Source organism: Elephas maximus, chromosome 8, assembly GCF_024166365.1.
Source record: "Elephas maximus indicus isolate mEleMax1 chromosome 8, mEleMax1 primary haplotype, whole genome shotgun sequence".
Lineage (NCBI taxonomy): Eukaryota > Metazoa > Chordata > Mammalia > Proboscidea > Elephantidae > Elephas > Elephas maximus.
Genome location: NC_064826.1, coordinates 15,038,055 through 15,061,886, shown reverse-complemented (window position 1 = coordinate 15,061,886; position 23,832 = coordinate 15,038,055). Strand labels below are relative to the sequence as shown.

At 42.6% G+C, this 23,832-nt stretch overlaps 1 protein-coding gene across 2 annotated transcripts in view; it reads left to right on the top strand.

Moving 5' to 3' along the window:
- The first annotated feature begins 231 nt into the window (after positions 1-231).
- CALD1 (caldesmon 1) overlaps positions 232-23,832 on the top strand; it is a 261,525-nt gene continuing 237,924 nt past the window's right edge. The window contains exons 1-2 of one of the 2 annotated variants that reach the window (XM_049893354.1): positions 233-337; positions 16,606-16,696. The gene's annotated coding sequence lies outside the window, so the exon portion shown is untranslated. Of the gene's footprint in view, positions 338-16,605; positions 16,697-23,832 lie in introns of both variants that reach the window. The other variant, XM_049893355.1, reaches the window with a different exon arrangement.

Here is a 23,832-nt window from a genome sequence, read left to right as displayed (position 1 = left end):
CCATCCCAACTCAATATTATGCATCTTAAGTTTGGTCAGAATTGATTGAGCAGCTTAGGGTTTAATGGTTTAAGTAAACATTCTTCTTTTCCTTTCTTTTTTTCTTTCTTTAGAACAGATGACACTTTCCTGGACAAAAGGGAAAAAATATCTGGGTGGGAGAAATAAGGCGGGGCTGGTTAAGCCTGCATTCCGCTACTGGATTTAGATGAAAATACCAAACTGTTTTCAAGAACCCTGGATTAAACTGCCTCCCTCACGCTGGGATGCGGGGAAGCCTGCCTTGCGGAAATGAAAGCAGAGAGATTTGGAAGCTGAGACTTAAGCTGACTTAAAGGTAACTGTTTTAAATCAAAACATCTGCTAGAAGGGTGAATTTATCTTAACAAATCCCGAGCGGCGATTATCCAGCAGTTCTCAACCCTTATGCCTCATCTTCTCCAGTAAAATTTCCCTGGTTACATTAAAAATAAACGGGTCGACTCTACCACCCTGTAGAAACAGCAATTTCAAATACACTTTGTCTCCTTTTAGCATTAGAGCGTTTCACCATTGCGCCAGGAGGGGTTCTAACACCTGGGTGTGCTGTGGTCTTAATATATTAAGTCATGAGATGATGAGGGGCAAGTGATAGAAGATTCAGAGGAAGAAGGAAAAAGAAAGTAAGAAAGGAATAAAGACAATTCCTGTCCTACTTGGCTCAGTGTCCAAGAGTTTTGGGATATTTTGGAAACGCTTGCTGGTGGTCATTGTGATGGTAGTATGTAGTTCTCAGTTTGTGATTTATATATCCATATATATTTATATAACCTAACATGGTTGTGTGGGTTTGTTGAAGCACCTGCTACTTGTTCAGGAAGATGGATAGAACCTACTGGGCAGTCAGTGGAAAGACCTTAGCTGGGCTGGATGCTCCAAAAGTGGTACCTCATGGTCTCAGAGCTTGGATCCTGTCATTTGTATGTTTCCCCTAATTTGCACTTTGGGTATTGTGCTTAAATATGAAGGGAGGAAGCTGGTGAGAAGTAGTGTTTGAAGAACTGGAGATTCATGAGGCCAGAGAAATGAAGAGAGAAAAGAGAGTTGGTTTTTGTCTTCGCAACTACACAGAAATACCTGTCGGTGTATGGTATTGATGGCACCAAGGGTGGAAGTGACTAGAGGGTGCAGAGCAAGGGAAGGGGCTTTGAGGGCCGAGGCCAGAAGAGTGAAGAAAAGGGCAGATGTGGAATGGGCCTGGTCTCTGAGAATTGCTGGATGTAGATGGTCTAGAAGGACCTGGAGACTGGGAGCCAGGCAGTCATTCTAACATTGTGAAGAAGTTCTCTCATTTGAGCCTGCCCTTCAGGGGGCTTTTCAAAGTTCCAGGAAACAGCAGGAAGGTTCACTGATGCCAAGGAAATGCACAGATTTCTGAGGCACCAGAGGTGCAAATGGACTATGTTTCTAGAATTTGGTTTAGAGAAGAGACACAGGTTTCTAGAGCACAGTGTTAAAGAAAACCGGTTCTCACAGAAAGAGCAGATTCCCAGGCCTCATTAGGGAAGGCAGTTCGCAGTAAAGGAAAGCCCTCTAGAAGGGAAACATAGGTCCAGGCCTCTGGAACTGTGAGAGAGAACAGAGGAAAGCCTCCTCAGAAATTCCAAAACACGTGTGCTTTGGACACTCTGGGGATATGATGGGGGCTGTCTCTCAAGACTCTGGGGAAAGAGGAGTTCAAAGAAAAGGCCAACATGTCACTTAATTTTACATGTAAAAAGTGCTGAAATGGCATATGTGTTGTTATATATCATTTTACCACAATTAAAAAGAGAGAGAGAAAAATAAGCAGATAAATGCTCAACCAATGGCAGCTATTATTAGCACAAAGATTTTGAGGCTATAATTATGATTTCAGTCTCCCATCTCCCTTTCAGTATTTTTGGGGTGCAAATCACAAGGCATCTCCTACCTTATTCTTCTTCTCGTCTTATACTTGTTATCCTCCATAGGTATCAATTTCATAAGTTCATCAAGACTGTCTCCCTCTCCTTTATTTAATTTAAAGCTTTTCAATCAAGTCATCTAATTTCTGGTTAAATACTTGTCATGGATTGAATTGTGTCCTCCCAAAATACGTGTCAATGTGGCTGGGCCATGATTCCCAGTACTGTGTGATTGTCCACCATTTTTCTCAGCTGATGTGATTATCCTATGTGTCATAAATCCTATGTCTGTGATGTTAATCTCCCACGTGTCTGTCAGTTTGTCACACTGTGGGGGCTTGTGTGTTGCTGTGATGCTGGAAGCTATGCCACCGGTATTCGGATACCAGCAGGGTCACCCATGGAGGACAGGTTTCAGCTGAGCTTCCAGACTAAGACAGACTAGGAAGAAGGACCCCGCAGTCTACTTCTGAAAAGCATTAGCCAGATAAAACCTTATCAATAGCAGCGGAACATTGTCTGATATAGTGCTGGAAGATGAGTCCCCCGGGTTGGAAGGCACTCAAAAGGTGACTGGGGAACAGCTGCCTACTCAAAGTAGAGTCGGCCTTAATGATGTGGGTGGAGTAAAGCTTTCGGGACCTTCATTTGCTGATGTGACACGACTCAAAATGAGAAGAAACAGCTGCAAACATCCATTAATAATTGGAACCTGGAATGTATGAAGTATGAATCTAGGAAAATTGGAAATCGTCAAAAATGAAACAGAACACGTAACATCAATATCCTAGGCATTAGTGAGCTGAAACGGACTGGTATTGGCCTTTTCGAATCGGACCATCATATAGTCTACTATGCTGGGAATGACAACTCGAAGAGGAATTGTGTTGCATTCATCGTCAAAAAGAACGTTTCAAAATCTATCCTGAAGTACAACGCTGTCAGTGATAGGATAATATCCACACACCTACAAGGAAGACAAGTTAATATGACTATTATTCAAATTTATGCACCAACCACTAGGGCCAAAGATGAAGAAACAGAAGGCTTTTATCAGCTGCTGCAGTCTGAAATTGATCGAACATGCAATCAAGATGCATTCATAATTACTGGCTGTTGGAAACAAAGAAGAAGGATCAGTAGTTGGAAAATATGGCCTTGGTGATAGAAACAATGCAGGAGATCGAATGATAGAATTTTGCAAGACCAACGACTTCTTCATTGCAAATACCTTCTTTCACCAACATAAACGGTGACTATAATTTTTTTTTTTTTTTATACACATGGACCTCGCCAGATGGAACACACAGAAATCAAATTTGACTACATCTGTGGAAAGAGACGATGGAAAAGCTCAATATCATCAGTCAGAACAAGGACAGGGGCCAACTGTGGAACAGACCATCAATTGCTCATATGCAAGTTCAAGCTGAAACTGAAGAAAATCAGAGCAAGTCCACGAGAGCCAAAATATGACCTTGAGTATATCCCACCTGAATTTAGAGATCATCTCAAGAATAGATTTGATGCATTGAACACTAGTGACCGCACACCAGACGAGTTGTGGAATGACATCAAGAACGTCATCCATGAAGAAAGCAAGAGGTCACTGAAAGACAGGAAAGAAATAAAAGGCTAAGATGGATCTCAGAGGAGACTCTGAAACTTGCTCTTGAGTGTTGAGCAGCTAAAGCAAAAGGAAGAATTAATGAAGTAAAAGAACTGAACAGAAGATTTCAAAGGGCATCTCAAGAAGACAAAATAAAGTATTATAATGACGTGCAAAGAGCTGGAGAGGGAAAACCAAAAGCGAAGAACATGCTTGGCGTTTCTCAAGCTGAAAGAGCTGAAGAAAAAATTCAAGCCTCGAGTTGCAATAGTGAAGGATTCCATGGGGAAAATATTAAATGACGTAGGAAGCATCAAAAGAAGATGGAAGGAACACACAGTCATTATACCAAAAAGAATTAGTCGATATTCAAGCATTTCAAGAGGTGGCATATGATCAGGAGCCGATGGTACTGAAGGAAGAAGTCCAAGCTGCTGTGAAGGCACTGGCGAAAAACAAGGTTCCAGGAATTGATGGAATATCAATTGAGATGTTTCAACAAACGGATGCAGTGCTGGAGGTGCTCACTCGTCTATGCCAAGAAATACGGAAGACAGCTGCCTGGCCAACTGACTGGAAGAGATCCATATTTATGCCTATTTCCAAAAAAGGTGATCCAGCCGAATGTGGAAATTATAGAACAATATCATTAATGTCACACGCAAGCAAAATTTTGCTGAAGATCATTCAAAAATGGCTGAATGCCAGAAATTTAGGCTGGTTTCAGAAGAGGCCGTGGAACCAGGGACATCATTGCTGATGTCAGATGATCCTGGCTGAAAGCACAGAATACCAGAAGGATGTTTACCTGTGTTTTATTGACTATGCAAAGGCATTCGACTGTGTGGATCATAACAAACTATGGATAACACTGCAAAGAATGGGAATTCCGGAACACTTAATTGTGCTCATGAGGAAACTTTACATGGATCAAGAGGCAGTTGTTTGGACAGAACAAGGGGATATTGATTGGTTTAAAGTCAGGAAAGGTGTGGGTCAGGGTTGTATTCTTTCACCGTACCTATTTAATTTGTACGCTGAACAAATAATATGAGAAGCTGGACTATATGAAGAAGAACGGGGCATCAGTATTGGACAAAAACTCATTAACAACCTGCATTATGCAGATGACACAACCTTGCTTGCTGAAAGTGAAGAGGACTTGAAGCACTTACTAATGAAGATCAAAGACCACAGCCTTCAGCACAGATTACACCTCAACATAAAGAAAACAAAAATCCTCACAACTGGACCAATGTGCAACATTATGATAAACGGAGAAAAGATTGAAGTTGTCAAGGATTTCATTTTACTTGGATCCACGATCAACAGCCATGGAAGGACCAGTCAAGAAATCAAGCGACGCATTGCATTGGGCAAATCTGCTGCAAAGGACCTCTTCAAAGTGTTGAAGAGCAAAGATATCACCCTGAAGACTAAGGTGCACCTGACCCAAGCCATGGTATTTTCAATCGCATCATATGCATGTGAAAGCTGGACAATGAATAAGGAAGAATGAAGAAGAGCTGACACCTTTGAATTACGGTGTTGGCGAAGAATATTGAATATACCATGGACTGCCAAAAGAACGAACAAATCTGTCTTGGAAGAATTGCGGCCAGAATGCTCCTTAGAGGCAAGGATGGCGAGACTGTGTCTTACATACTTTGACATGTCGTCAGGAGGGATCAGTCCCTGGAGAAGGACATCATGCTTGGCAGAGTACAGGGTCAGCGGAAAAGAGGAAGACCCTCAATGAGGTGGATTGACGCAGTGGCTGCAACAATGAGCTCAAGCATAACAACGATTGTAAGGATGGCGCAGGACCAGGCAGTTTTCGTTCTGTTGTGCATAGGGTCACCATGAGTTGGAACCAACTTGACGGTACCTAAAAACAGCAACAACAGTGATGTTAATGAGGCAAGATTGGAGTTAGTTATGTTAATGAGACTGGATTCAATCTAAAAGATTAGGCTGTGTCTTGGACCAATCCCTTTTGAGACATAAAAGAAAGAAGTGAGCAAAAAGACATGGGGACCTCATGCCGAGAGCCAGGAGAATAGTGCATCCTTTGGACTTAGGGTCCCCGGGCTAAGAAGTTCCTTGACTAGGGAAGGTTGATGATGGGGACCTTCCCCTAGAGCCAACGACAGAGAAAGGGCCTTCCCCTGGAGCTGGTGCCCTGAATTCAAACTTCTAACCTCCTAGACTGTGAGAGAGTAAATTTCTCTTTGTTAAAGCCATCCACTGTGGTATTTCCGTTATAGCAGCACTAGATAACTAAGACAATACTCTCCCCTGGCCAAGAATCTATCATTCATCCCAGTACCTAAAACCGCGATTTGGTCTTATAAATCTCTTTTCTTGTTAAAAACCGAAAACCAAACCTGTTACTGTCAAGCTGATTTTGACTCATAGTGACCCTATAGGACAAAGTAGAACTGCCCCATAGGGTTTCCAAGGAGTGGCTGGTAGATTCAAACTGCCAACGTTTTGGTTAGCAGCTGAGCTCTTAGCCATTGTGCCATCAGGACTCCCATTTTTTGTTGTCTCTCTAATTGAGTGCTCAACTCCTAGATCTTCCTCTCTCCTCCGAAGTCTTTATTGTTGGTAGGGAAAGTTATAAATCTATCACCTATGCTATTGAGCCCTTTGAGTTCTTTTCTAAGACCTCATGATTTCTTTCCAGGTAATGCCATTGAATTCAGCATTTTAAACTCAAGATATGCTGGGAGGGGATTTCTAGGAGCAGGTTGATAGGAATCTTCAAGTGGCAGAGGAATCAGGAAGAGTAAGCCTGAGAGTCCAATAGTATAGCTTTCAAGAGTCAGGTAATCCACCTTAAGTATGTGACTTGGCTAGAATGCTTATTTCATTTGGGTTAAGTAGAGACTCCCTGGGAAGAAAGGCCTGGCAATCTATTTCCAAAACGTCACAGCCTTGAAAACTCTATGGAACGCAGTTCTACACTGCAACACATGTGGTCGCCATGAGTCAGAATTTACTCCACAGCTACTGGTTTGGACTTTCTGGTTTAAGTAGGGAGTCTTGAGAGATTCTGAAAACACGGCTGTCTGCACAACGCCAAAGAAATCTGTTAGTGAAAATAGCTGGTCAAATAATTTCCAAGTCAATTTATTTTTCATTTTTTGTTTGCATTTGCTGTCTAGCCCAAGATTCTCAAAGGAATACATTATGATTCTAACGTGCAAAAAAAGTTGAGTTTCTTCTCTTGGCTACTCCAAACCATCCAAATTAGAAAAGTAAAACTGTATATTGTATAGTGAGTGATATCTTCATAAATCCACTTCCGAGAGCCGGAGAAGAGACATCATGAAAGTGGGGAGTTTCACGTGCGTCCGTGCACGCAGGAAGTTCAGGCTCGAGAAGATAAAAGCGTCAAGAATGCGTAAATGCTGCCGAGTAATTACGCAACCTTCATTTCTGCCAATAAATTTTGAGCCTGATTTGTGTCAGATAGGACTATAAATCTGTACAGTCTTGGCACCCTTTATGAAAAAATACACTTTACAATCTTGCGTATATTCTTTTCAGAGAGAAAATAAACAATGAAATGCCTATGCTTCAAACTCCAAGGGGTGTGGGGTGGGGAGGGGAGTTTGAAAAAAAGACCCACTAAAAAGGACTTTAGTCTTTGTTGTTGCTAGGTGTTGTTGGGTCAATTTTTGACTCATCGCAACCCTATGTGACAGAGCAGAACTGCCCCGTAAGGTTTTCTAGGCTATTGTCTTTACAGGAGGAGACCTGGTGGCACAACAGTTAAGTGCTTGACTGCTAATTGAGAGGTAGGCAGCTCAAACTCACCCAGGCGCTCCATGGGAGAAAGATGTGGCAGTCTGATGCTGTAAAGATTATAGCCTAGGAAACCTAATGGGGGCAGTTCTACTCTGTCCTATAGGGTTGCTATAAGTCAGAATCAACTCCACGACACACAACAACAATTTTTACAAGAGCAAATCACCAGGTCTTTCTCCTGTGGAGTCATTGGGTGGGTTCGAACCGCCAACCTTTGGTTAGCAGTCAAGCACTTAACCTTTGTACCACTAGGGCCTCTTTGACTGTGGTAGGATTCGAAAATTGTGATGGTGTTATGAGCACTCATGTAAAAAAAAAAAAAAAAAAGAAGGCATCTTCATTCTTCTAGAAAAAGATGGGTATAATTATCTCATTGACTGGAGTAATGGCATAAAATAGGTCTGCAGGAGATAGGTTCCCAAGAACCTCCACCCTGTGTATGCCATACCTTTACCACATGCCACTAATCACCTGTTCTAAATCTGTAGGACCTGGGCAATGAATAGGATCCCTGGTGGTACAGTGGTTAAGAACTATGGCTACAAACTAAAAGGTCAGCGGTTCAAATCCACCAGCTGCTCCTTGGAAACCCTATGGGGCAGCTCTACTCCACCAAACAGGGTGGGTCAGAATTGACTTGATGGAAACAGGTTTGGGATTTTTTTTTTTTTTGAGTTTGGGCCATCTCAATCCTGGAGAATCATTTGGGGAGCTTTGAAAAATACCAACGTCTGGCTCCACATGGGGATTGCTCGTTGCTTTAAGGCACACCAGGTGAGAAGCTCTGGTACTGACCCACTGTCCTGGGAGTGGCTCTCCTTCTTGAGAACACTTACCTTTCGAGAACTCCTGCCGCAGGAGTGCTATGGCAAAGTCCATTGGCAGGAAGACCAAAGTAGGGCCACAGAAAGGGTTCTTCCTTTCTCTTCCTTCCTCTTCCTTCCTCTTTATTCCTCTGCCTTGTAGCATCAGCCCTTGATTATGGATTGTCTTGTATCTCTTGCCTGCAGTTTTGGGCTTCTGGTTCCCAGGTACCTACCTGCCTGGCCTGCTCTGACTCCACACATTTGTATTTTCCTACTAAGCACTTGTACATTGTATTTTGAACTGCGGCCTCCAATTGCCCAGCTCCCTGGGCAGCACCCGCAGCTGCACTGACTTGAGGCAGGGGTGTGACTTGGCCCTCCACTGGGGGCAGAAGGCTGGTGACAGATCTGTTCAGCGTGGGACTTGTTTGAGAGGCAGAGGTGTGACTTGGCCCCCTCAGCTAGGTTCTGACTTCCATTCCCTCCGCTGAGGCAGTGGCCTGGGAACCTCTCCACAGGTAGCCCCGGAAACATCTGTTTAGCATGGGGTGCCTGTGGGATGGCCTGGGGTCCAGATCTACCCATCTAGACAGCAACCTTTTTTTCCTAGGAAATAGGACTGCAAAGGTGGAGTCCGACCAGCCTGGGTTTAAATCCTGGGACAGGAAATCTCAACAGAGGGATTGAGAGAAAAACCAGGTGTGCAGGAGGCAGGTTCCCCAGCAGAGGCCTGAGAGGTGGAAAGGAGGACAGTTATAAAGGGAAGTGAGAGAAGAAATGAATGACAAATGAGACCGTCTTCTTCAGGTTAACCTCAGTGTGTTCTGTCAGCGTTGGTGTTGGGTACTATGTAGCTTGAGCAACGGCAACGGTCATTTTAGACAATTTCACAACATGTGTTATTTGTGACTTCTTAACAGCACCCTTAGCTAGTAGTCGAGGGCTTAACCCTTTGCACCACCCAGGACTCCCATTATAGTCTACTTGAATGGCGCCCCCTGGTGGTGTGCAGCACGTAGCCCACACAACCACGTCTGGCAGTTCCGAATCTTTTGTCTGTGACTAATATACGTACATAATTTATCCTAATCTGTCACTTGTCTTTTAACTTTACTCGTGTCACTTTTCATAGGGGACAAGTCATTTTTTTTTTTTTTTGTAGTTAAATGTATCTGTTTTTTCCTTTGTGTTTTTTGCCTTCTAAGTCATGTTTAAAATGGTCTTTACTACTCAACGTGATAAAATATTTTCCTGTATTTCCTCTGAATGCTTTCTTATCTGCCATTGTTTTCCTATTACAGTTGTATCTTTAATATATCTGGAAATTATTAGTGAACAATGGGAGATAGGGATCTAAACATTTTTTTCCCAAGTGGATACCCAATAGCCCCAACACAATTATTGTATGGACATCTTTTCCCTTTATCTAAAATATTACCTTTATCATATGCAGTTTTTCCTATATTCATGGGTCCATTTTGGGCTCTGTATTCTGTTCTCAGAAACCCTGGTGGTGTAGTGGTTAAGAGCTACGGTGCTAACCAAAAGGTCAGCAGTTTGAATCCACCAGGCGCTCCTTAGAAACTCTTTGGGGCAGTACTACTCTGTCCTTATAGGGTGGCTATGAGTCAGAATCGGCTTGACGGCAGTGGGTTTGGTTTTTTGGTTTGGTTATTCTGTTCTTATGGTTAAATAATACTTGGAGGAATTATTCATTTATCCACACTAATCAAGGGTTATCACTATCTGTTAACAAATGAGAGGTTGAGGTTGAAATAAAAAGTTACTCCATACTAATTTTAACTCATAATACACAGCTTTATATTATAGTAAGTCGTCTATTATAAATCACATGGAGTTCTCACTTCTGAGAGGAGGCTCAGTAAACCCCAGTAAGCCTTTGTCATCTTTACAGAGCCCTCACATTGAAGGGCCCTCTCTAGATATTTTTGTAATATATACTTAGACCTCATAGATCTTATGTGACTTAGTTGCAAGATCCTGGTGTTCAGTTAAGCAGCTATCTTGATTTTAGAAAGTTTGTCTCTTCTTGAATATTATGTTTGACTTAAAAGCTCTTAATTAGGTAGGGTTTCCAAGGAGCATCTGTTGGATTTGAACTGCAGACCTTTCTGGTTAGCAGCCAAACTCTTCACCGCTGCACCACCAGAGCCCCAGGATTTAGCCGTAGACATAGTGAATAAATGAAAGTTAATTAACATACCTTTTAACTTTAAATGAACTGCTTATTTGGAATAAGAGTCCAAAGATACTTATAAACACGGGAATTTTTCCACGGGGCTGTGAATATCTTAAACTTAGGGCCCATCTGATAATACAGTCAGGCAAATAGTAGACACTGGATACATTTTGCCAGATGACTGAAGCTGGTACTAAGCTTCACTTTAACAGCATCGTTTATGTTTTCTTTTGGGGGGGGGCTCTTTACTGACTTGCTTCATTCAGGGCGGCTGTATTGTTCTCATTGCTTTAAGCCTTCTGGCATTAGAACTTGGCATGAATCTAGCTGGCTTAGCCAGAAAATTTAGAGCCAATTTAATTCTTTTCTCTGAGCCTTATTTAAACCTGAGACTTAGTTGTTTGATTATTGATTAAAATAGCAACAAAAACAAAGCATACGTCTTTTTCCCCATATTTGCTCTTTATATGAACCAATGAATGAAAACTGCTTTACCCTCGCCCTGCTCCCCAGGGAGCGCAGTGTATGTAGACTAGGAGGTGAATGGCGCCCTCTGGAGTTGTGCTGTGCACAGCACTGCTCCTCCCGCCCATTCTCTGCCTATAGTTCTCTAATCAGAAAGAGCTGCCCAGCTCAGCTGTTTGCAGGCCTATAGACACCTGGACGCCGCGCTCTGTGTCCTTTGAGACCCCCTCCATAGTACAAAGGTTGCTTATGCAATCAGACTTTTAGCGATTTCCAGACCTGACTTCTTATCAGGGTTTTCTTAAGAGTCAATTTGGTCCCCTTTGTGACTATTTTAAAAATATGGAGTACAGCTCATTTTAAAATGGCTCTACAGGATGGGGGAGACCCTGGCTGGTGCAAACCGTTAACACATTTGACTACTAACTGGAAGGCTGGCAACTCAAGTTCACCCAGAGGCTTCCCAGGAGAAAAGTCTGGAGACCTACCTCTGAAAAATCAGCCACTGAAAACCCTATGAAGGGCGGTTCTCTGACCCACATGGGGTTGCCATCAGTTGGAATTGACTCAGCAGCAACCGGGGTCATACAGGAGGGCAGTTTGCTCGCTCACAGAAGACATGAGAATCTATTTGCAACTTGAGTAAACCTTGCGACACAACTGTGCTCAGGGGTTCTGTTCAGTGTAGCCGGCATAGCCTACCAGTACATTCCTTATGCTGACCTTTTTGAGTGATGCTGGCTTATTCAGACTATAGTATGTAAGTCTGTTCTTTTCTCCTAAAGCATTTGCAAGATATTGCAAATTCAAAACTCCTAGACTCCTAGATTCTTAGACCTGAAGACACCTTAGAGACCTTCTAGTTCAACCATCTCATTTTAGAACTGGGAAGGCTGCCTTATTGACTTGAGTATGTATGTGTGTGTTTGTGTGCACGCGCATGTCTATATATGGTAAATTAATATATGAATGTGAATAAATGAAAATTAATTAATGTGCATTTAACCTTTAAAAGAACCGATCAGTAGGAATGAGTCCAATGTACGTATAAACATGTGAGCTTAGCTCTCCCTTCTTTTGAATATGCACAGCTCTTATTGTGCATATGTGTGTACAGGAACAGGGAGTGGAGAGGTTACTGATTACCACCCATTAGACTGACAGGAATGGTTAAAATGTGGGACAATTTCCAGCTACATGAGGAATTCTGGGTGCTGGCTTTTTTTACTCCCAAGTCTGTTTTGTTTCGTGAATCAGTTTCTTATTACATTTCTTTATTACTCCTCACAGGGATGCCAGGAAGGACATGGCTTTTATGGCCATTCTCATGTTGACATGTGAGAAAACTGGGTTCACAGAGAGCTTCACATTCTCCTTCCTGGGAGCATTTGCTTCAAACACCCTGGCAGAGCCAGTCGGCCATCAGTCACTCAGCTCAGCACCCTCTTAGTCTCTTCTTTCCAGCCCCAGGGCCCTCCTAACTGATGAAACTGATGCCACATGTAAATTATCCAGGTATCAAAGGTTGTTCTAAGACCCCACAGGGTACCGGGTTAGGCACACCCCCATATGGCTATTTCTGAGTGTCAAAATAGCACCTCAAAGAGTCTGTAGATCTTCCCCACCGAGCACTTTGTATTTACCTGAAAAAGCACAGATAAGTGCCTCATAATCCCTATATATACATCATCCCTAAGGGACATCACCATCTTATTATTAAGAGTCACATAGAGCAAATTAAAACTGTAGTCTGAGTCCCCCAGTATCCTGGAGTCTTCAGACATACTGGAGAGAGACGGATCTTTCCACAAATATCCATTGAGGTGCTATACTGGGCACTGCAGTTGTTGTTGTTAGGTGTCATTGAATCAGTTCCGACTCATAGTGACCCTTTGTACAACAGAATGAAACACTGTCTGGTCCTGCACCATCCTCACAATTGTTGCTATGCCTTGGCCCATTGTTGCAGCCACTGTGTCAATCTATCTTGTTGAGGGTCTTCCTCTTTTTCACTGACCCTCTACTTCACCAAGCATGATGTCCTCCTCCAGGGACTGATCCCTCCTGATAACACTGCAGAGACAATGATAGTTCTGCTCCTGTCTTCCAGAAGCTCACGGTGCATGGTGGGTACTGACAGGCTGCCACTGTCGTAGTGTAAAATGAGTGCAGTTGTAGGGAAAGTTCACTGTGCTGTGGGGTAAGACGGCTACCTAACTCAGACCTGGAGAATCAGAAAGGATAGCTGGACACATGTGGAGGAACAGTGTTCAAGACAGAGGGACAGTATGTGTGAAACCCTGAGGACAAGAGGAACAAGTCACCATCAAGGAAATGAGGACAGTCCAATCTGAAGGGAGCAGAGAGGGAAGGGTGAGTGTGTGCCTGTGGGCTTACCTGGAACAAAGCATAGGAGCTAGATCTTTAAGGGCTGGCCTGGAAGGTTCTTTTTAGGTGGCCAGACTCCATCTGCAAATCATTCATTCATTCAGCAAATTTGTTGAGCATCTACCATGTGCCAAGAACTAGAGCTGGGTATAAAGCAACAAGTAAAACAGGTAGAGAGTATACACTCCAGGAGCTTACATTCTAGTGAAGGGTTGATGGAGGTCAATGAGCAAGTAATCCAATCAAAGACTGCTGATACTCATTATTTATGAATTCCATATTTGCGGACTTGCCTACTTGATAAACTTTACTTGTAAACTCAAAATCAATACCCACAGCTCTTTCTTGGTAATTCGCGGACATGTGGGAGCAGTGAAAAATTTGAGTCATCCAATGCACACATTCCCAGCTGAGGTCGAACAAGGCAACACCCTGCCTTCTTGTTTCAGTTTTCATACTGTGAACAACTGTTCTTTTCGTGGTCTATTTAGTGCCGTGTGTTTTTGTATTTTTCCTGCTTTTTTGTTGATGATATTGCTGTCCCAAATGACCCCTGAGCATAGCGCTGAAGTGATGTTCAGAATTTCTAGAGCAAGAAGGCTATCAAAATGCATGCTTCATTCAGGCACGGGTCACAGTGCTGTTGGCTGTGAGTTCAACGTTAACGAATCAACAATATATACTAAATATGGTGTCTTTAAAAAGAATCACACATAAAACAAGGTTATACATTGATTGGCTGACAAAAACGTTGTGACCAGAGTCTTGCAGGAACCTAACCCTGTATTTTCCATAGGTGCAGTGGTCCAGTATTTGCTAATTCATGGTTTTCAATGACGTTATAGACTATAACTACCGCAAATAACAAGAATTGACTATAAATAATATGGCAAACCAAAAACCAAACCCATTGCCATTGAGTTGAATTCTGACTCATAGCAACCTACAGGACAGAGTAGAACTGCCCCACAGGGTTTTCAAGGCTCTAATTTTTATGGAGGCAGACTGCAATATCTTTCTCCCGTGGAGCAGCTGTGTTCAAACCACTGAACTTTCAGTTAGCAGCTGAGTGCTTAACCGTTGCACCACCAGGGATCCATAAATAATATGTCAAGTGCTGATAAATGTTATGAAGAAAAATAACTCAGGGTGGGGGATAAGAAGTGACACGGACAGTTCTCATTTTACTTGGGGTTAGTGAGGCCTTTTGATATGGTATCGTTCAGCAGAGACTTACATTAACGATGAGGGGAGCCATGCAGACACTTAACGGAAAACAGCAATCCAGACAGAGGGAACAACAAACACGAGGAGCTGTATGCTTGCTGTGTTCCAGGAATCACTAAAGGCTGTTCTGGCTGGAACAGAGGGAAAGAAGATGGGAGGAGATGAAGGCTGAGAGGTGGAGGGGGAAGATCATAGAGGGACTTTTAGGATTTTATTCTGATTGTGAAGGGAAGTCAAAGGAGAGTTTTCAACAGGGAGGTAGCATGACCCAATCTGTGTAGTTCTGGCTGCAGAAGAAGAATGGAATGGGAGTGGGAATAGGAAGGTGGGCCAGGCAGGGAGACCAGTTTACTGCAGAAAACCAGATAAGCAACAATAATGACTAAACAAACTAATGGCAGTGGGGTGTGCTACAAGCTAGAGGCAGAAGAGGGAGAAGAAATTGAAAGATGGTGGCACAGTGGTTAAGAGACACAGCTGCTAACCAAAATGTTGGCAGTTCGAATCTATCAGCAGCTCCTTGGAAACCCTGTGGGGCAGTTCTACTCTATCCTATAGGATTGCTATGAGTTGGAATCAACTCAACAGCAAAGGGTTTGTTTTTCTTTTTGGTAAGAGGCCTTATGGAGCCCGTAGGTGATACAAATGGTTATTGTGCTTGGCTGCTCACCAGTGGGTTGGAGGTTTGCGTCCACCTAGTGACACCTTACAAGACAGTCCTGGTGATCTAAACAAACAAACAACAACAACAACAAAAACCCATTGCTATCGAGTTGATTCTGACTTTTGCCAACTTAGTACTGATTAGTTAGTCTAGCTTTGAGTAAGCCTCTGAGAGAATGAGTTCTAGGGCAGGCAAGTTTTGACGGTGTAGGGTGAAAGGCAGAACCTAGATAAACTGTACCCAGAAAGGTGGGTGATGGTGATCAGCCAGAACTAGGTCTTTAGATCATAAGAACTGAGAAAAACAGAGTCTTGAAAACTAATTCTACCACCTTAACATTTCTGCCTCAGTCTGGCTTTGGATGAAGTTTAATTTTTGCTTCTCCTCACCACTCCCAACCCGGTTGTCCAAAAGATATCCTATCCTGACCCTTAAAAAAATTTCAGTGTTTTTCCTCTCTGCACTCAGAAGAATTCCACCAATTTCTTTGGAATGGCAAGTATCAGAAAATAGCTCTGTGGCTGCTGAAACCACTACTCCATGGTTTCTGCAGAGGTCCAAGGTCTCCTAGAAAGAAAATTCACAGTAGATTAATTTCAAGTTAAAAAATGAAACAGTCGGGAGGCTGCTTGAGTTTTAATCTCAGCTCTGTGCTGATAAGGATAATATCTCAGAGCTAAGTACCCCTTAACAGCTTAGAAAGCGTGTTCACATTTATTAAGCGATTTGATCTTCCCATCAACTCAGCAAGGCAGCTGTTTTACAAAACAAGAAAATGAAAACTCAGAGAGGTTCAATGACTTATTAAGGTTGCTTAACTTGTAATCTGTAGTCTGCAACCCTTTCTGTGTTCTGTCTTTGCCTCCTCAAAGTGAACATTATAACATTTGTCAGTTAGCTTTATTGGCATGTGTAAGAGAAAAGTAATAATAACATGGGTACATAGTTCTTTGGAGGAATCCCTGGGTGGTGCAAATAGTTAACACACTTGGCTCCTAACCGACAGGTTGGAGGTGTGAGTCCACCCAGAGGCACCTCAGCAGAAAGGCCCGGAGTTCTACTTCTGAAAAATTAGCCATTGAAAACCCTATGGTGCATAGTTCTACTCTGATACTCATGGGGTCACCGTGAGTCAGAGTCAACAGCAACCAGCAAATATTTTGGAAAAAAATTTTTAAATAAAATAACTTTTAAGATATAAATATTTACAATTGGTTTTATTTTTAGTTTATTATTAGCTTTGAAATATTTGCCACCAGGTCTTTGAAGCCTACAAATAATCTTAATGGGATGGTATTGAGCAGGAACCTGGGACCACCCAGGGTGGGTCCCCACCATCAGGCACTCATGTCCAGGATCTTCTGGGGGAAGTAATCTGTACAGAGGCCCAATCTGGGAAGGAACACTTCTCTTAGCTGGAGCTGTGGCCCCAAATCTAGGGTATCCACCAAGTAAACCTGGCTGACCTACAACTGAATCTTGGATCTTATCCCTCCATTGGGCAGGGGGGAGTCGAGTCCAGAGCCCTCCAGCCAGCAAAATGAAGAAGTATGGGAGAAGGGCGGTGAAGAGAGGGATGGCCCAGTGATCTCCTAGGTGAGTGTTGCCTCAGTTCTCCTTAGCACTCCGGCCTAGTAGAGGTTCTGACCCAAACAGTTCGACTCTAAGGCTTCAGTTTCTAGGTGTAGCCCAGTCAGTGTCCTTGAAGTTGACCAAAACCTACTATTCTTTGGGGGAGGAAGAAGGAATATCAGAGTGTTGGGTTGGGGAAGGAGCTGAGAACTCTACTCACCAACAAATTCCCTAAGTAAAGAGTATCCCAAAACTTGGGAATGAGGTCAGGAAGGTGAAATTCTCTCAAATTCATCCATTCCACATTTGCCCTAGGCATTATTCCGGGTGTTGGGGTACAGAGATAAATAGGGCAAAGTCCCCGCTCTTAGGGCATTCACAGCCTAGGAGGGGAGACAGATATTATATTAGTTTCCTGTTGCTTCTGTAACAAATTGCCATGCAATTAGCAGCTTAAAACAACACAGGTTTATTCTTTTATAGTTCTGGAGCTCCGAGGTCTAAATTCAAGGTGTTGGCAGGGCTGAGTTCCTTGTGGAGGCTTCAGGGAGAATCTGTTTGTCTTTTCCAACTTGTAGAGGTCACTTGCATTCCTTGGCTCATGGCCCCTTCCTTGCATCATTCTGCCCTCTTCCTTCTATCTTCACATCTCCTCCCACTCACTCTCATCTCCTGCTTCCATTTTATAAGGGCCCTTGTGATTACATTGGGCCCACCTGGATAATCCAGGATAATCTCCCCATCTCGAGATCCCTAACAAAATCATGCATGCAAAGTCCCTGTGCTGTATGAGATCATATTCACAGGTTCCAGGGATTAGGATGTGGACTTCTTTAGGGGCCATTATTCATCCTACTGTAGATATATATACTGTCATACACTATAAATAATCCATTTAAATGAAAACACCCCAGAAATGACCCACTCAAATAGAATGATTTAATGATGATCTTTCTAAGGAGATAGATTCATATAGGCCACCAGGATATATTGACTTCAAAATAATACATAACCTTGTCATCTATAAATTGTTTATCCTGAAAGAAGGCAATGCAAATGGCAGGCAAAGAGGAGGCTGGTGTTTTCAAGCTTTAGAAAGAATGTGCTTGTATTCCTCCAGTACTATTTTAGGGAGAAGTAGTTCTCCCAGCAATGGGTCCTTCAGACAAAAATATCCCTAAAGAGGGATAACATATTGACCACCACAGATTGCTGGAATCATTCCTCCAAATTGGCTAGACCCTTGGGACCTGGATCAGAACTTTCCCTAATACCTCTTTGTGTCTTCAGGGGAGCTACCACTGGACAGGAGCCTTGGTTTTAACGACCATCTCAATTCTGTATCTCAGGATATATCTACCTTCTCAAGTTAATAAATCAGCACTCTGTAGTTTCTAACTCAGCCTCTAGCCAAATCCATTTACTTATTGGGATTACTAATAAGTTTTTTTTTTTTTTTAAACTTTCTTGCCTTCCTGAAGAATAGTATGAACAAAGTGTGCCCCCAAAACCAATCCATGGATAGTTCTGTTTGAGGTATGCCTGGTATTCATGAGCATGTGAGAAAACTGTATTCCCTGGTTCCCCTCGCCCAGCCACCTGCACCTCTTAATTAGGGCAGCAACACCGAGAACCCAGGGGCCCTGGCCTAGGTCCAAATCCACATTCATCATTCCTTGAGCACTGAGAGGAATTCTCAGTTTTGGCACTGATTTTTTTTTTTTTTCCTCTACTGGATTTGTATGCAGCTAATATAAGAAAAAAAAAATTTTTTTTTAATATAAGTAGTTTTTACCAAGATATCTTAATTTTTATCATATTTTTTAATCCTGACCCAAAAAGTCAGTGTAGACAAATAAGAACCTCATCGAGTTTTATGCCTATATGTTTGCATGCATGTATGTTTATAGGTAGGCGTTACTGTTGCCGCCAGCTGCTGTTGAATTAGCACAGATTAATAGTGACCCCATGTCTAACAGAGCAAACTGTTGCCCGGTCCTGTACCATCTTCACAATCATTGGTATGCTCGAGTTCATCGTTGTAGCCATTGTGTATTTTGAGAGTCTTCCAACCTAGGAGGCTCATCTTCCAGGGTTATATTGGAAAACATTCTGTTGTGATCCATAGGGTGTTCACTGGCTAATTTTTAGAAGCAGATCATCAGGCCTTTCTTCGTAGTTTGTCTTAGTCCGAAAGCTCCACTAAAACTTGTCCACCATGGGTGACCCTGCTGATATTTTGAATACTGGTGACATAGCTTCCAGCATCATAGCAACACACAAACCACCATAGTATGACAAACTGACAGACAGGTGATAAAAAGAGAGAGAGAGAGAGAGACACCGAGAGAGAAATATAAATAGGTATAATCCGTGACCTGTGATTTTACAATACGGCCCTATGAGCTCTAAGGCACAAGGTCTATGTCAGTCCTGCTACCATTGTATTGCTAGGACGTTATAGAGGTCATGATAGAACACATAGCAAGTACTCAAGAAATATTTGTTGAATTAATTAATTAGTCTAGTTAGGAAAATAGGAGGTATACACTAGAATGAAATAGAACAACTCAAGTCTAACTGAACCCGAACCCGTTGCCGTCGAGTCAATTCCAACTCATAGCGACCCTATAGGACAGAGCAGAACTGCTCCGTAGAGTTTCTAAGGAGTTCCTGGTGGGTTTGAACTGCCAACCTTTTGGGGAGCAGCCGTAGCTCTTAACCACAACACCACCAGGGTTTCCTAACTCAAGTCAGTAAGTGATAAATACAAAATGAGTGGTTCTGACAGTAGGTTTAGTAGGTAGTGGGAGAAGGCTTATTAACTGAGGGCTGACTTTTGAGGAATGTCTTTCTGGTGGGTCTGCAGCTGGCATTGCTGGAAAGACCTCAGGTAAGGCGAAGGGGAGAGGCAGCTTTGACAGAAGTCACTGAAGCAGGAGAGGACCCCATGATTAGGGCCACTGAGCAGGCTAGAGTGGGAGATGGTGAGGGCTTGTGTTGAAAAGACCGTAGGAAAGGCAAAGAGAAGGACTATAGATCACCCCAAAATTCTAAGTCAAATTTTTACTTTATTCTATTGGCAATAAAATGATATTAAAAGTTTCTGAGCGTCTTCATTATCTAGCGCTGCTATAACAGAAATACCACAAGTGGATGGCTTCAACAAACCAGAAGTTTAATCTCTCACAGTCTAGTAGGCTAGAAGTCCACATTCAGGGTGTCAGCTCCAGGAGAAGGTCTTCTCTCTCTGTCAGCTCTGGGGAAGGTACTTGTCTTCAGTCTTCCCCTGGTCTGGTCAAGGAGCTTCTTGGTGGTATGACGTCCCTCTGTCTCTCTGCCTGCTTCTCTCTTTTATATTTCAAAACAGGTTGACTCAAGACACAATTTAATCCTATAAATTGTGTTTCCTCATTAACATAACTGTCTTTAATTCTAATTCTGTCTCATTAACATCATAGAGGTAGGATTTACAACACATAGGACAACTAAATCAGATGACAAAATGGTGGACAATCCCACAATCCTGGAACCATGGCCTAGCCAAGTTGACACACATTTTGGGGTGACATATTTCAATGCATAACACTGAGCAAGGGAGTTCATGATGAGAACAAGGACTCAGGGCTCAATATATGTTCAGTATTTACTATCCAAGCAGAAGTGATGGTGAAAACACAAGAACGAATGAGATTTGAAACAGTCTACATCTACAACAGAAACGCCCTCTCCCTCACCTGGTCCCCATTGGGACCTTCACTGCACAGAATTTTTATGACACACCTGCCCCGCCTTACCACACCTATGTGATTACATAGATGTCTGCCAGCAAGGGAAAACTCCTTTTACCATTGTTGACTTCTACAGTGTCATTGTACTCCCAGGACTAAGAAAAGGATTAATATGCAGAGGAGATACTACATAAATGTTTGTAGCATCAGTAAATAAAGAAATTTCATTCACAAAGCAACTTCCTATACATTTTATCTCACTTAATTCTTACATCTGCCCTGTGAAGCAGATAGTGTTGTTCTCTAAGAGAGCCCCGGGTTCCGAGGGATGCCCACTTTTAGGGAAAAGAAAGAACACGTGAAATCATCAAAGAGGCCAGAGAGGTAGGACAACAGGCTGGATGCCAGTGTCAGGAGCCACAAAAGATCAAGAGAAAACCAAGAGGGTACCAGGGAGCATGAGGGAGAACTGCAAAAAGCTTCAGCTACACAGTGACCTCAGAGAAACTTCCAGAAGAGGGAGGGAGGCTGAACACAAAATGGCCAGGGACCAAAAAGAAGTGAGGTCATAGAAGAAGAAATGGGAGTTTTATCATAATATCATCATTTGGAGAAATTCAACAATAAAAGAGAAGAGGAGTCAATCAAAGGTACTTTTTCCCAAGCCCTGGACATGTTTCCACACAGAGGGGAGTGATCAGTGGAGAAAGAGGAGGTCGTGAGGTGAGATGCTGTTGAGGGCACCATGAAGTGTTGGTTGGTCTCAGAAAGACGAAGAGACAGGAAGCTGTAATGACATTTCAAGTCTCTCTCGCACACACTCTTTCTGCGATACAAACAAGCCAACCTCCGGCAGAGCTTGATTAGTGGTTAGACACATTTATGTTACACATTTTGGTCAAAACCAACCATCCTTTCCCAGATAGCACCAGACTCAGCTGTCTCTGGAAATACGCTTTCTCTTTACTCAGATCTTAAAAATAGCCTGCCCCTTGAGAGAAATTACTGCCTTCTTGCTTCTCAGACGACACAGTCTGCTAGGCCAAAGCTACAAAACCTCACCCAAAATAGATCAAATAGTTGAAATGCTTCCTTATTTGCACCCCTCCGAGGTATGCCTGCAATGCAAAGCCAATTATAAGATGGGCCTTTTTCTGAAATGAGTGAGGGGTATGCATTCTGGCTGGGAAGGGAGGGCAGACCTCTTCACATGGTCTTGGGTGGGTTTTAGACAGCCTTGGTGAAGCAGAGGACAGGAAGGGGAAACAAATGCAGCTGGGAAAGCACATGCAGATAAGGGGGTATCTCCACGGGCTCACCATCTGGAAGTCCATACTGTGCACAGGGCTGAGTTTCCCTGTTAGAACTGCAGAGACACCATAGAGACATCCAATCGTCCATTCCAGCTCAAGAACTAAGGAGACAGGCTCTGGATGATCTGGCCATTTGCCGTGAAATGGACTCTTGACCCTTTCTTGTATGTGCACTTGCTCTTCTCATTTTCGGGACTGTTTTTCCCTCATCTGTTCCCACTGCTTGGTCCTTTACTTTATTCATGTCTCTGTTAAAGAATCTCTTCAGAGACACTTCCCAGATTTTCTCAGTTTCTTTATCCTTTCTTACTTTTTCTTTATAATACTTACTAGTGCTTGACATTATAGACCTATATATTTGTTAATATGTTTACCTGTCTCCCTCCATCAAAGTGTATTTTGTTCACAATGCTAAAACAGACCCTCATGTGTGGTAGGCATTCGATAAATATTTGTTCACTGAATGAATAAACAAACAATCTTGTTCTGTTGGTTATTTATATCCATGTTATTGTTGTTAGGTGCTGTTGAATCAGTTCGACTCATAGTAGCCCTATGTACAACAGAACGAAACACTGCCTGGTCCTGCCATCCTCACAATCTTTGCTATGCTTGAGCCCATTGTTGCAGCCACCGTCAACCCATCTCATTGAGGCCCTTCCTCTTTTTCACTGACCCTCCATTTTACCATATTCCTAAATAATATACTAAGGAGCCCTGCCGGTGCAATGGTTAAGCCCTTAGCTGCTAATGGCAAGGTCGGAGGTTTGAACCCACCAGCTGCTCTGTGGGTGAAAAGACTGCTGGTCTGCTCCTGTAAAGATTACAGCCTAGGAAACCCTATGGGGCAGTTCTAGTCTGTCACATGGGGTTGCTCTGTGTTAGAATTGACCTGATGGCAACAACAACAAATACTGTCATTTACTGAATTTTTAATATTAGGCCTTATCTGTTGCTTTCCTACTAAACAACAATGAAGGTTTAGCTCTCTTATCCATCATCATCCTACTAACATGTTCTTGCCTGTTATCATCCAAATCTAATGACATCACCGTTGTTCTGGTGAAATCACCATGCAGTATGTACACTATTACCCGGTAAAAACCCAGTGCCTTCAAGTCGATTCCGACTCATAGTGACCCTATAGGACACTATTATGACTATATAAGTATTTCTCACAGCTAAACTATACAGTATACCACGGTACTTTTACTTTCTCATGCAAACTTTTTGTTTTTCCTAGAATTATAATGACCTCGATCTTACATTTACTTATTTCCTTGTTTCACTAATGCCCCGGTGAGCAGGGGTTAAGAGCTCGGCTACTAACCAAAAGGTCGGTAGTTTAAACCCACCAGCAACTCCTTGGAAGCCCTATGGTGCAGTTCTAATCTGTCCAGTAGGGTTCGCTATGAGTCAGAATTGACTCAATGGCAACGGGCTTGATTTATTACTAATGCTTCTTGACTCGACAGCAGCGGGTTTGGTTTTTGGTTTTTTCCCCAAACTCTGAAGCAAAATTGTAAAACCCATCTCAATAAATCAAACATATACTTGACTTTTCCTTAATACATGCCCCCCTGGGTCCTCTGTTCCAATTTCTGCCGGTTGCTTTCTCAACTATTCATCTATTATTCAGAATGTCTTCCACCATCCTTACCGGACTACTACTTCCATCCTGGGTTTGCATCATCTGTTCCCTGGTCCTTGTCTTTTTTCCTAGTTTCTAGTCCCCGCTCAAACTTTTTTTTTTTTTTTTTTTAATTTTTTATTCCCTTTGATTGGAGCACGTAGCTTCAATAACTCAATGACTTCTGACTGAACCGTATTTTCCTTCTTTGTACTGGACACTCAGTGGCCCCTTTTAATCTGAAAATTTGTGTCTTTCATTTTGGGGAATTTTTATTTTATTTTTTCTTAAATAATTTCCTTCCCACTCTTTTCTCTGCCTTCTTTTTCTGGACAACCAATAGCCAGGTCACCCAGAGCCTGCCTCCTTATTCTCTGAGCCAGAGAGGATAGGTGGATAACTCTGTACTGGTTTGTGGTTGATTCTCCATCCTTTCTTGCCTCTTTTCTATCTTGTCTTTTTCTTCTATTTTTCTGAGAGATATTT